We start from the raw sequence: 13308 nt of genomic DNA, 5'->3' as shown, positions 1-13308 counted from the left end.
CCCAGACCTACTGGATCTGAACCTACTTTTTAATACAATCCCCAGGTGGTTTGAATTTAAGAAATGCTGAGCCAGCCTTCAGGCCTCTCAGCTTCTCTCCAGAGACTTCTGGGCAGTTGAGGTGGTCAAGGATGGAAGGTTCTTGCTGTCTCCTCTGCCTTCTCAGCTGTTCTCACAACCTGCTGTGGTCTTCAGGGGACTCATGTGTGGGTCCCTGTGGTTAAAACATCAAAGATAAAAATTCTGTCGCTGTCATCTCTGGATGAAATGCTATTTTGCTTACTCCTCCTCACACACCTCCTTAATCTCTGTATTCCTATGTTCTGTCTCTAAAAGCTAGCTCTGCTGTTATTTTCTCATGGTATCCTACTACTGCTTTATTTTTTCTACTAGTAAAGATGTGGATATGCGCGTGCACAACACACAGACACACACACACATACACACACACACACACACACAGCTATTTCAAACCAAATCAGTATGTTCAGGCTGTGGTTCTCTTAATGTTTCCCAGCACTCTGGCTAGTGATAAATATTTCAAAAGCATAAGTAGCATTTTCTCTTTAAGTGAAATTGGAAAAATGTCCCCCCACCTCCCTGAATGTATGAATAATTTCTATTCTGTAATGGTGCTAATTTAACCCATCAAAAACAATAATTACAGAAAACTTTGCAGATTTCTTTTTTTTTTTTTTTTTTTGAGACAAAGTTTCACTCTTGTTGCCCAGGCTGGAGTGCAATGACGAGATCTCGGCTCACCACAACCTCCACCTCCTGGGTTTAAGTGATTCTCCTGTCTCAGCCTCCTGAGTAGCCGGGATGACAGGCATCTGCCACCACACCCGGCTAATTTTGTATTTTTTACTAGAGACGGGGTTTGTTCATGTTTGTCAGGCTGGTCTTGAACTCCCGACCTCAAGTGAACCACCAGCCTCAGCCTCCCAAAGTGCTGGGATTACAGGTGTGAGCCGTACCCGGCTGCAGATTTCTGTGATATCCATTGGGCAGATCACTTTGGCTAACTGGCGTGTTGCTTGAGTATCGTTGATATTCACCAAAGCTGGGAATTTGACTCTGTGTTTAATTATTTTAGTGGATGCTTTTCATTTTTGAAGGGCTCATGGACTGTGTGTGGTGATGACTTCGTACCAGATGTCGTCTATATGATGTCTGTTGTAGGCTGCAACTCAAGCTGCAGCTGAGGAGTTGCCCAGGGCACCACAAGGAAGCACAAAGGCAGCATGCTAGAGGCCCCTGCCTCTATAATGAGTCTCTCAAACAGATCCAAGGTCACAGTGCTAGTAAATGACAGAGCCGAAAGTTGCACCCCGGCAGTTTGATTCCAGTATCTAAACTTCACCCCCGCCCCCCGCCGCCCACCTTTGCTCTGTGTCAGGAACTGACCCCCTCTGCTACCCACTGTGCCTGCTCCTTTAGGTCGATGTTGTCATTGCTGTAGGTCCTCTCCTTCTTTAGGTCTTTGCTCAGGTGTCACCTTCTCCAAGACACCCACCCTAACCACCCCATCAAAAATCCCATCCTGCACCCCACTGCCATTCTTTATTCCCATTGTCTGTCTTTAGTTTTCTCCTTAGCTTTTATTACCACTTGCACATTATATATTTGTTTTCTGGAAATTCCTTGAGAACAGGGACTTTATTTTGTTCTCTGCTGTATCCTTAGGATTTGGAACAGTCCCCAGCCCATAGTAGCACTAGGTTGGTAGTTTTGAACGGATGGATGAATGGATGGATGGATGATGACCTTCTAACTGGATAGCTGCCATTGACTCCCACTTGCCCTCCTTCTTGCCTTTTCCTGGTGTACCTTTGCTGTACCTGGCCAGTACTCAGAGAGTACTTCCTCAGCCTGGTGATTCCTCCGAAATATCTGTCTTCCCAACAGTTCTTGCAGAGAAGCATCTCGTTTTATGACTCTTGACTGCCCCACCAGTCCCCTTCTCAGCCTTACTGAATGTCCTTTGGATTTTGACTGTGCCACCATGTTGTTCCCTCCTTTCTCTGTTCTTCCCTCTGCAACCCCCTCCAGACCAGGACATCATGTCCTTGTGTGGCCCGAGCATTGTCTGTCCTGGCAGTTACTTTATAGCCATCTCTTTTCAGTAGACCCCAAGTTGTGTGAGGGCAGGAGCCTAATCCCCTCTTGTTCCCCTCCATGCCCCCATCTTTACCTTAGCACCTGGCACAGAGTAGCTGGCTTAATAACTGTCTACTGATGGATGAATGAAGCCATTTATGTTATTTTTATTTTTATTTTATTTTATTTTTGAGACAAAGTCTCACTCTTGTTGCCCATGCTGGAGTGCAATGTCACAGTCTTGGCTCACTGCAACCTCTACCTCATGGATTCAAGCGATTCTCCTGCCTCAGCCTCCTGGGTAGCTGAGATTACAGGCATGCGCCACCAACCCTGGCCATTTTTTTTTTGTATTTTTAGTAGAGATGAGGTTTCTCCATGTTGGTCAGGTTGGTCTCGAACTTTCAACCTCAGGTGATCTGCCCGCCTCAGCCTCCCAAAGTGCTGGGATTATTGGCGTGAGCCACCACGCCCGGCCAAAGCCATTTAATTTTATGAGTAGAACCACACAAAATATGTTGGAAGCAAGTCTCACTTCTCTAGAATTCAATGTTTCTCTGGCACTACAAGATCTTACTGTTCAAGCTGTGAGATTTAAAGGCAAAATGCTTCCTGCTAATTATTAACAGTTGCCCTGTAAGAGCAGAGCCATTATGGGGTCCCGAACCCTGGCACCCTGCCCCTCCCAGCAGTGAGGAACAGCACTGAGCCAGGAGGAACACTAAGGCAACTGTGGTCCTGGCACCCACAGACCTCAGATTACCCAAAGAGGATTGCAGCATCAGGGCCAAGGGAGTAGGGAGTGGGTAAAAGGATTGAAATGAGATTATAGGACCTAAAAGATCCTTGCTTTTGTTCAGGAAATAATTTACCGGTTTTCTTTAAGGCAGCGAGACAATCCAGTTTAGGGCCTGGAGTGGTAGATCAATGTCCTGCACCACTTTGGATACTTAAAAATAAGTTGCTCTGTAATTGTGCTTGTTTTTTTTTTTTTTTGTTTTTTTTTCTTGAGGAAAGAAGAAAGACAGGAATGGAAAGAAAAAGAAACTCAATCATCAAGTACTCTAAACAAACAAAACTGAATGCGAGATCTGTTAAGAGAATTACAAAGACAGCCTCTTTTGAAAGAACTTCTTTGGCCAGTGCGTCTTTAAGCCAAAGTCTAGAAAGGGAATGGGAAGTGTGATCAGAATACAACTTCTTAAATTTTTTTTTTCTTTTTTGAGATGGAGTTTTGCTTTTGTTGCTTGGGCTGGAGTTCTGCAGTGGCACAAACTCAGTTCTCTTCAACCACCACCTCCTGGGTTCAAGCGATTCTCCTGCTTCAGCCTCCTGAGTAGCTGGGATTACAGGCATGCGCCACCATGCCCGGCTAATTTTGTATTTTTAGTAGAGACGGGATTTCTCCATGTTGGGCTGGTCTCTGACTCCGACTCCCGACCTCAGGTAATCCACCTGCCTCAGCCTCCCAAAGTGCTGGGATTACAAGCTAAGCCACTGCACCTCGCCACAACTTTTTAATTTTTAATTAAAACAATTTTTTTTTTTTTTTGAGACAAGAGTCACTCAAGCTGGAATGTAGTAACGCAACCTCTGCCTCACGGGTTCAAGCGATTCTTGTGCCTCAGCCTCCCGAGTAGCTGGGATTACAGATCCCGCCACCATGCTCAGCTAATATTCTTGTAGTTTTGCTTTTTTGTTTTTAGTAGAGAGGGGGTTTCACCATGTTGCCGAGGTCGGTATTGAACTCCTGGCCTCGAGTGATCTGCCCACCTCCACCTCCCAAAGTGCTGGGATTACAGGCTTGAGCCACCATGCCCAGCCAATTTTTAAAAAAATTTGAACCCCAAGAAGAAGGGTCCTTTTCCCTTGACCCAGCTCCTCGCATGTAAACCCTTCATGAAATCCCCACAGAGTCGGCTGGGTGAGATGCGCGCTTCCGTGCTGTCTGCCTGTTGTGTTGGGTTTTATAGCCGCCATGTTAGTTCTCTTAATACTTTAAGGCCTTTTTCCCTTCTGATGCTTCCTGGAGGTATATGTTGTTTGGCGCTTAGCCCAGGTGTCTCTGAACCCTAAATCTCAGTTAGCATCTCCTTCCTCACGCTATCAGCCTTCCTGCTTTATCTGAAGTTTGTATTGATGTGAAGTGGCTTTTTGCCTTTATCAGAGCGGGACTTCCTATTTCCCTGAATGTGATAGGAGACCCATGATGGGTTTGTCTCACTGCTGATAATGCTTGGGTCTGATTCTTGCAAGGATGGTTGGGGATTAGCTGCCTCACCACAGTTTGCAAGAGGATACCAGGTTATGTGAAACTGAAAGGATGTCAGGTATATTTCGCCTCTAGCGAGGGGACCAGTGTGTGGGTGATTCTGAAGAAAATGTTTGAGAGATTTTTTATACCATGGAATCCTGAGTTAACATAGAGTTTGGGCAACAGGGATACCCTGATTACAAACCTTTTGTTTGAACTTCTGGTCTTAAAAATTCGTTCCAGGCCGGGAGCGGTGGGTGAAGCCTGTAATCCCAGCACTTTGGAAGGCCGAGGCGGGTGGATCACGAGGTCAAGAGATCGAGACCATCCTGGTCAACATGGTGAAACACCATCTCTACTAAAAATACAAAAAATTAGCTGGGCATGGTGGCATGTGCCTGTAATTCCAGCTACTCAGGAGCCCGAGGCAAGAGAATTGCCTGAACCCAGGAGGCGGAGGTTGCGGTGAGCCGAGATGGCGCCATTGTACTCCAGCCTGGGTAATAAGAGGGAAACTCCGTCTCAAAAAAAAAAAAAATTCATTCCAAATTAATGGGTCTATTTTCTGCCAATAGAGAACATGCTGAATGAATACTTGATGTCTTAGAGGACACTGAATTTTGCCCTTCCGTGTTCGTGATGTAATTATGTTGACATCAAATATGTGCTCACGTTTGGGAGGCTGCAGGAAGTGATTATTTTGAATAAATTCCATGTATGAGCTTCTGACTTGGCCCTTTTTCTTAAAAATGAAGTACTGTATGTCACCTCTATCCTCCCCTTATTGGCTGCCGCAAATGTTTTTTATTTGAAGATGGGGGCTAGTTGGGTTTCAGTTAATTAAAGTTTTAATTGTGTTTGATTCTGCAGCAGATCTGATGTTTACCTATCTTAATAATGAAATGCAAAGCGTCATCCGTGAGCTCCCGCTCTCACTGGATGGCAAGGGAAGTACCAGCAACCTCGAGACCTGTTAGCCCTGGCTGGTGATTTGTAATACGCTGTTTATTTTTGGTGTTATATTCAACTATGAGAAAAGTGTTGACTCAAGTTTCATCATCTGAACATTACTCAAGAATTGCTATCGTGTATAAAATCTGAGCACTTGTGGTGTTGGATATAAGACATCCCATTTGTAAAACGTAGCTACGTCATTTACTCCAGTGCAGGAGATTGAACATAGCAAGCATGAGGCTGCTCTCTCTCCTTAAAAAGTTCTGCTTGTGGCGGCTCACACCAGTAATCCCAGCACTTTGGGAGGCTGAGGCAGGCAGATCACAAGGTCAGGATTTCAAGACCAGCCTGGCCAATATGGTGAAACATCATCTACTAAAAAATACAAAAATTAGCCGGGCATGGTGGCATGTGCCTGTAGTCCCAGCTACTTGGGAGGCTAAGGCAGGAGAATCACTTGAACTCAGCAGGTGGAGGTTGCAGTGAGCTGAGATCACGCCATTGCACTCCAGCCTGGGCAACGTGAGCAAAACTCTATCTCAAAATGAAATGAAATGAAATAACTAACTAACTAAATAAATAAATAAAAGAAAAAGGGACAGAGTGAAGGAAGTTTAAAACGTAGTTCATACTCTCTAGAAACTTCCTGGCTAGTTGGGGGATATTAGATGCCTTGATATAGCAGTCCCCAACCTTTTTGGCACCAGGGAGTGGTTTCTTGGAAGACAGTTTTTCCATGAACCGTGGTTGGGGCATGGTTTTGGGATGAAACTGTCCCACCTCAGATCATCAGGCCTTAGATTCCCATAAGGAGCATGCATCCTAGATCCCGCACATGCGCAGTTCATAGTAGGGTTTGCACTCCTGTGAGAATCTAATGCTGCAGCTGATGGGACAGGGAAGGCGGGGCTCAGGCAGTAATGCTGGCTGGCCTGCCGCTTGCCTCCTGCTGTGCGGCCCCTTTCCTAACAGGGCCTGAACTGGTACCATAAGAGGATCAGGGAAAGGAGGGATCTCTATGCGGTGGGAAAGGAGGCAGATTCAGTTGTTTCATCAAAGTTGCCAAACTCCTGCTTGTCACCATTTCAGATCCCACAGAGACAGAGGAGTGTCAGGATTCGGTGTGCTTCTAAGAGAAACTCCCATAAGTGAAGTCTTCCTGTGGGACCCTACGCTTTACCCCTGCTGAAATTTGCCTTTCTCTTAGGTGACGTTTTGAGCTGCTTAATAAGAAACAGGCACTTTCAAGTGTACAATGATTGTCTAGTGATTTCAGAGTGATTCCCTCCAGGGTGTCCAGATTTCTTCCTGGCTCTTAGAGGCAGAAGGAACTCTTAGAGAGAAGACAGTACCTGTCAGCTCCAGCACTAACACCCAGAACCCTTGCCTTCTAAAACATCTCACAGGAAGTGAGGTAGCAGTGCCCGAGGCTGGCATTGCTGAATTGGTGGGAAGAGTTAGCTTGAGTGAGCTGCTGTGGGGTGTAAAACAGCAGTGCCTCGTGCAGGCGATTTCATCCTATGAGCTTCCTCAGTCACCTGTAGAAGCCAGGCTTTATAAAGTATTGTCAAGATTGCTTTTACTGTTTTACCTTTCTTTTTTTTTTTTTACATTAGGTACTCACTAAAGCTTCAAACTGCATCTTGAAGCCAATTGCAGTCTTGCAATCCTGGTTTGTGGTGCAGGTTCTATGCATGGAATATTCTATGAGTTAGTTTCTGCTGCTGATCAAACACCTCAAACTAAATGGCTTACAAGAATCATCATTGGCCGGGTGTGGTGGCTCATGCCTGTAATCCCAGCACTTTGGGAGGCTGGGGTGGGAGGATCCCTTGAGCCCAGGAGTTAGAGACCAGTCTGGGCAACATAGTAAGACTCCCTCTCTATATTAAAAAAAAAAAAAAATTGGACACGGTGGCACGTGCCTGTAGTCATAGCTATTCGGGAGGCTGAGGTAGGAGGATTGCTTGAGCCTGGGAAGTCGAGGCTGCAGTGAGCCATGTTCATGCCACTGTACTCCAATCTGGGTGTGAGAATCTCAAAAAAAAAAAAGAAAAAAAAGAAGAATCATTTATTTGCTCAGCATCCTCTATGTTGGCTCATCTCTATTCCTCGTGGTGTTAGCTGGGCTCCCTTGTATATTTGGACCTCAGCTGGGATGGCTAGGACAGCTGGGGCCTGTCTCCATGGGGTCTCACATCCTTCAGGAAGCGATTCCAAGCTTTTTCACATGATGGCAGAAGGGTTCCCAGCAACGCGAGAAAGCAAGCCCCAGTATGCAAGCACTTTCACAGTTTCTCCTTGTTTCATATTTGCTGATGTCCTGTTGGCTACAGCAAATCATGAGGCCAAGCCAGATTTCTTTTGGTGGGGACCACAGGAGGGTGTGGATACAGGAAAGCATGATTGTCCTGGGCCATTGCTGCAGTAGTTTATAACAAGGAGTTTATCTAGGACCTTGGGAGAAAGGAAAGCAGCATTGTTCTTAGACAGTTGCCTGGAATAGGTGCAGCCAGTGGTTAGAGAGCTCCACTCACCATCTGCATGGGCCCCTTTAGTCCCACTTCCCTCTGTGACCAGCAGCTACACATAAGCTTCAGCCATCTGGCTCACAGATTGATGGGCATTTGATCCCAGAGGAGCCACCAGGAGAATATGGCTGGATCAGCACAAATCTGATGTTAATGCTAGAAAAGGAACTCCGAGCTGATATCCAGTATAGCCCACGCAGATCGTTCCGGCAGAGGGACATCTAAAATTCCCTGCAGTTTTCTAAGCCTGTCGTGAGTCTGAGTTGCATATTCATTCCATTCCACAGCAGTTCTGGGGTCTGCCTGTTTTTGTTCCTCTAACCGTGCTGTGGACAACATTCTGAGGACGGCAGAGCCATGGAGGAGAGTTCGGGGAAGGGGGAAAAAGACATATCTGGGAGACTGGACACCCAGATGCATTAGTTGGTTTGTCGCCCTTGCCTTTGATCTTCTGCGTGAGTGGAAGGGTGAGCTGATGGACTATATGATGGCTGAGTTCATCCTCGTTGTAAGATCTTGTTTTCATTGTATATCCTTTCAGCGTTATGCCGACATTAAAGATTATATTTAGCAATTAATCGTGCTGTCTCACCAAGATACTGCTGTGTGATGCTGACCAAGAGACAAGAATTCAGGAAATGATTTTAAGATCAGAAAGGTATTGAGATGTAGAGTCTAGAATGAGTAGAAGGAATAAAAACGATTGATCGTCTTTGTGCCCTAGAATGAGGCTGGGCCCTGGGCATCAAAGACACATTTATCACCCTTCTCTTTGTTTGTCTGAGCCAGGTGATATGGAGGGGGGTCTGGTATCAAAGAACATCTATCAAGTGCATTTAGGAAAATAATTCAAGGAGATGACTAGGCTTTCTAAGGCATGATTATTGGGGAGGTGACCTCTACTGCAAGCAGGGAAGAGTAATTAAATTTGAGTGAGAAAGAAATTTCCATTCTTTTAGGCTGAGTTTATGAGAGTGTCTCAGATTAGGCAGATTCAACTGTCATAATTGCTGAAAATCTCTTACCGTGTTGGGAATTTGGAAGGTTCCAGGTTGGCTAACATCAACATTGTCGAGAAAGACAGCCTAAGTGACTGTGTCTGTGTGTTTGTGCGTGCATGTGTGGCCCAGTAGGAAACCCAAGGAGCGCTCCATGCCACCCTGCCCGTCTCGTGCCTGTCATTTCCCAGTTCAGGATCCATGAACTGGGCTTATCTGGGCCACCATTGTGTCCCTGAGACTTTGTGTGTGACATGGCACTTATTAAGTACTTAAGTATTTGTTGAGTGAATGAATCAAGAAAATCTGGAAGGAGAATTTTCTAAAAGTATCTTTAGTTGGCAGTTTTTCTGGAATCAACCTAGGCATTTTAATGGTCACAGAACAATGACTGATGATGTCATTTAAGTTCTTTCGGTTGAGCTGAGATAAGAAATGAGAGGAAGCTGACAAAACAAGTGGCCACAGTTAAATTTATACCCTATTAAAAACAAGTACACCCTCACTGCCAATGACCCAAACCCCTGAATGACTTAGATTACCAGCGTAGTGTAGTAAAACATTTATCTTTTTGTAGTGGATTAGTATTTTTCAGAACTTAAATAGCTTATTGTATTTTCTAATTATTAAGTCAATATATACTCATGTAGAATGGTCAAACAAGGAAACAGTTTAAAGAACTGAATAAAAGTATCCCTACTTCTATGTTGTTACATTTTAGATTTTTTTCTTTTTTTTTTTTTATTTTGAGACACAGTCTTGCTCTGTCATCCAGGCTAGTGTGCAGTGGTGCAATCTTGGCTCACTGCAACCTCTACCTCCTGGGTACAAGCAATTCTCCTGCCTCAGCCTCCCAAGTAGCTGGGATTATAGGCATGCGCCACCATGCCTGGCTTTTTTTTTTTTGGTGTATTTAGTAGAGATGGAGTTTCACCACATTGGCCAGGCTGGTCTCGAACTCCTGACCTTGTGATCCACCTGCCTCGGCCTCTCAGAGTGTTGGGATTACAGGCGTGAGCCACTGCACCCAGCCAGGAAAATTTTTTAAATTTTCTTTTTAATTCTTAATTGTGGTAAAATACCCATAATATAAACTGTACTTTTAATCAATTTTAAGTATAGTTCAGCAGGGTTGAATATATTCACATTGTTGTACAACCCGTCTCTAGAACTTTCTCATTTTGCAAAACTCTCTAGCCCCCATGCAGCCACCATTCTTTCTGTTTCTATGAATTTGACTACTCTGGGTACCTCATATATGTGGAATGATACAGTATTTGTCCTTTTGTGCCTGGCTTCTTTCACTTAGCACACTGTCCCCAAGGTTCATCCATGTTGTAGCATGTGCTAGAATTTTTGTCCCTTTCAAGGCTGAATAATACTCTCTTGTATGTATGTATAACACCACATTTTGTTTATGCATTTACCTGTTGAGGGACATTTGGGTTTCTTCCACCTTTTGGCTACTGTGAATACTGCTGCTGTGGACGTGGAATATCTTTTCACATGCGACTTTATCTACAAACTTTACTTGTGCCTGAGCTCATACTGCCTGCATGTGCTGCCCCATACAATAGTATGCATCGACATCTTCTCTTGTCAATTTTTTTTTTTTTTGAGACAGTGTCTCGCTCTGTTGCCCAGGCTGGATGCTGTGGCACAATCTCAGCTCACTGCAACCTCTGCCTCCCAGGTTCAAGCGATTCTTCTGTCTTAGCCTCCCAAATAGCTGAGATTACAGGCATGTGCCATTACGCCTGGCTAATTTTCGTATTTTAGGAGAGAAGGCATTTCACCATGTTGGCCAGTCTGGTCTTGAACTCCTGACCTCAAGTAATTTCCCCCACCCCACCTCCCAAAGTGCTGGGATTACAGTTGTGAGCCACTGCACCCAGCTGTCTTGTCAGTTCATATGATATGCAGCACTCTTTTTTACTATGTGTACAGTGTCCCCTTGTATTGTCCCCTTATATGAGTTCATCTGTTGGTGAGCTTTCCATCTCCCTTTCCCCAGCAAAAGTCCTCCACCCAGGGCAGTGCCAGGAGACAGCATTGAGAACAGATCAGCCTTTCAACATCTGGAGCAGAGGGAATAGACATTTTAGTTGTTTTCCATTTCTTAATATTATGCCTCGGTAAACATGCAGAGACTTAGACCCTTGCACCCATGCCTGGTAATAAAAATCCTAACAGTTGGGTCTTAGGCAAGATTCTCTAGAAGCCCAGGCTGAGACAGGGACTTGGGTGTGAGTGATTTGCTGAGGGACTGTTCTCAGGAGGAAGAGCGGGAGGGAAACGGGATGAGGAAGGGGCCAAGCAAAGAGGTCCCAAAGTCTAGCTGTGGCCTGATAGGAGCATCATCACACTAGCAGAGATGTCCTTTTTGGGACAAAGCAATGGGGCTTTTGTACTGTCAATCATTTATCTTGTAATCCCAGGCCTCTTGGGACCTTCAGCTAAAAGGATTTCTGTAGTAGGTGGTGGTTGTGAGCTGTTAGCCCAGCTTTCAGGGCAGCCGGCAGTGGAGGCAGCCTCTAGCACAGAGGATGGGGTATCGCTGCGAGTGCTCATAACCTGTGGTCCTGTCTTTAGGCCTGGTGCTATGCTAAGTACATAAATGCAGTTCTAACAGTCCTATGATTTAGAGGCTTTTTTTTATCTCCACTTCACAGGTGATAAAGATAAGTAACTTTCCCAGGGTCCCCCAGCTAGCAAGGGGTGGGTGGGATTGTAAGACACACTCAGGTCTGTCCAGTACTAAAGCTCGAGTCCTTACATTGGCAGGCCGTAAGAATGTAAAGTTTAATTCCTAGAAGCTGAATTGGTGGACCAGGGAGAGAGCCATATTTATCCAAGTTTCTCTCCCTACCCCTTCCCCAAGTTATATCAACTTAGATGTCCTGTTTTGTTATATTTGACCATTCTCCTGTCATCCCTGGGTGTTGGCAGTCTTTTAAGTATCTGCTAATCGAACGAATAGAGAGTTTTTGGGCTTGATTTTCCTTATTTTTGCCATTGCTGAGGTAGACACCCTTGCCCATGTGGATTGGCCACCTGTATTCTTCTCTTAAGGCCCAGTTTTTAGTCCAATGGCCTTGGCTCTTTTTTTTTTTTTTTTTTTTTTTTTGAGACCAAGTCTCACTCTGTCCCCCAGGCTGGAGTGCAGTAATGCACTCCACTGCAACCTCCACCTCCCAGATTCAAGCGATTCTCGTTCCTCAGCCTCCCGAATAGCTGGGATTACAGGCGCCTGCCATCATACCCAGCTAACTTTTGTATTTTTAGTAGAGATGGGGTTTTACCATGTTGGCCAAGCCGGTCTCTAACTTCTGACCTCAAATGATCCGCCTGTCTTAGCCTCCCCAAGTGCTGGCATTACAGGTGTAAGCCACCGTGCTCGGCTGGCCCTCATGCACTTTTGATGGTTCTTTGCATCCGGGTTTAAATTGTCCAAATCTCTTCTGTGGACTTGAATGCTGCATTTATAGTACACTTGTTTTGCACCAGTGCTTTGATCTATTTCTAGACTTTCACTGAGTTAGCTGTCTAGTTTTATGCTAGGATCCTATCTTTTTAATTACCATACACCTTACCAATTAAAAATTTTTTTTTTGTTGTTGTTTTTGAGAAGGAGTCTCACCCTGTTGCTCAGGCTGGAGTGCAATGATGTGATCTTGGCTCACTGCAACCTCCACCTCCCAGGTTCAAGTGATTCTCCTGCCTCAGCGTCCAGAGTAGCTGGGATTACAGGCACTTGCTACCATACCTGGCTAATTTTTTTGTATTTTTAGTAGAGGTGGGATTTCACCACATTGGCCAGGCTGGTCTCAAACTCCTGACCTCGTGATCCACCCACCTCAGCCTCCCAAAGTGCTGGGATTATAGGCGTGCGCCACTGCACCCAGCTCCATACACCTTATTTTTTAAAAGATATAAAGTATTTTCAAAGATATCCTTTAAAAGATATAAGGATTTTTCTATTCTTTCCTTTTTTTTAAAAAAAGATGGAGTTTCGCTCTTGTTGCCCAGCTGGAGTGCAGTGGTACAATCTTGGCTTGCTGCAACCTCCACTACCCAGGTTCAGATGATTCTCCAGCCTCAGCCTCCTAAGTAGATGGGATTACAGGCATGAACCAACACACCCGACTACTTTTGTAGTTTTAATAGAGATGGGGTTTATTCCTATTGATCAGGCTGGTCTCGAACTCCTGACCACAGGTGATCCACCTGCCTTGGCTTCCCAAAGTGCTGGGATTATAGCCATGAGCCACCATGCCTGGCTATAAGATACAAGGATTTTTTTCATGTCAACTAGATGCTAACTACAGGGTTGCCAAGCGTAGAATACCGATAGGCCATCCTGCCCCAAATAAGACTAGGTAAGGCTCTTTTATTGGCAGTTAGTGACGGTGTGTATGCCTAATGCCAGCAGGTACTTTTCTTAAGCAGAATCTCTGTTTCTGTTTCTGTC

At 45.0% G+C, this 13308-nt stretch overlaps 1 protein-coding gene and 1 pseudogene across 4 annotated transcripts in view; both read left to right on the top strand.

The window, feature by feature from the left end:
- The window catches only part of FOXN3 (forkhead box N3), a 269460-nt gene that overhangs the window by 95348 nt on the left and 160804 nt on the right, over nt 1–13308 (top strand). The window lies entirely within an intron of this gene.
- Nucleotides 1–13308, top strand: part of LOC128928853 (adenylyl cyclase-associated protein 2 pseudogene) — a 67375-nt pseudogene that overhangs the window by 26158 nt on the left and 27909 nt on the right. The window contains exon 1 of the transcript XR_008474539.2: nt 1–13308. This exon is cut by the window's left edge and continues 26158 nt beyond it; it is cut by the window's right edge and continues 27909 nt beyond it. The product of XR_008474539.2 is annotated as an adenylyl cyclase-associated protein 2 pseudogene (transcript).

Source organism: Callithrix jacchus, chromosome 8 (genome assembly GCF_049354715.1).
Source record: "Callithrix jacchus isolate 240 chromosome 8, calJac240_pri, whole genome shotgun sequence".
Classification (NCBI taxonomy): Eukaryota; Metazoa; Chordata; class Mammalia; order Primates; family Cebidae; genus Callithrix; species Callithrix jacchus.
Note: the sequence above shows the minus strand (reverse complement) of the source record. Positions and strands in the feature narration are given on the sequence as shown.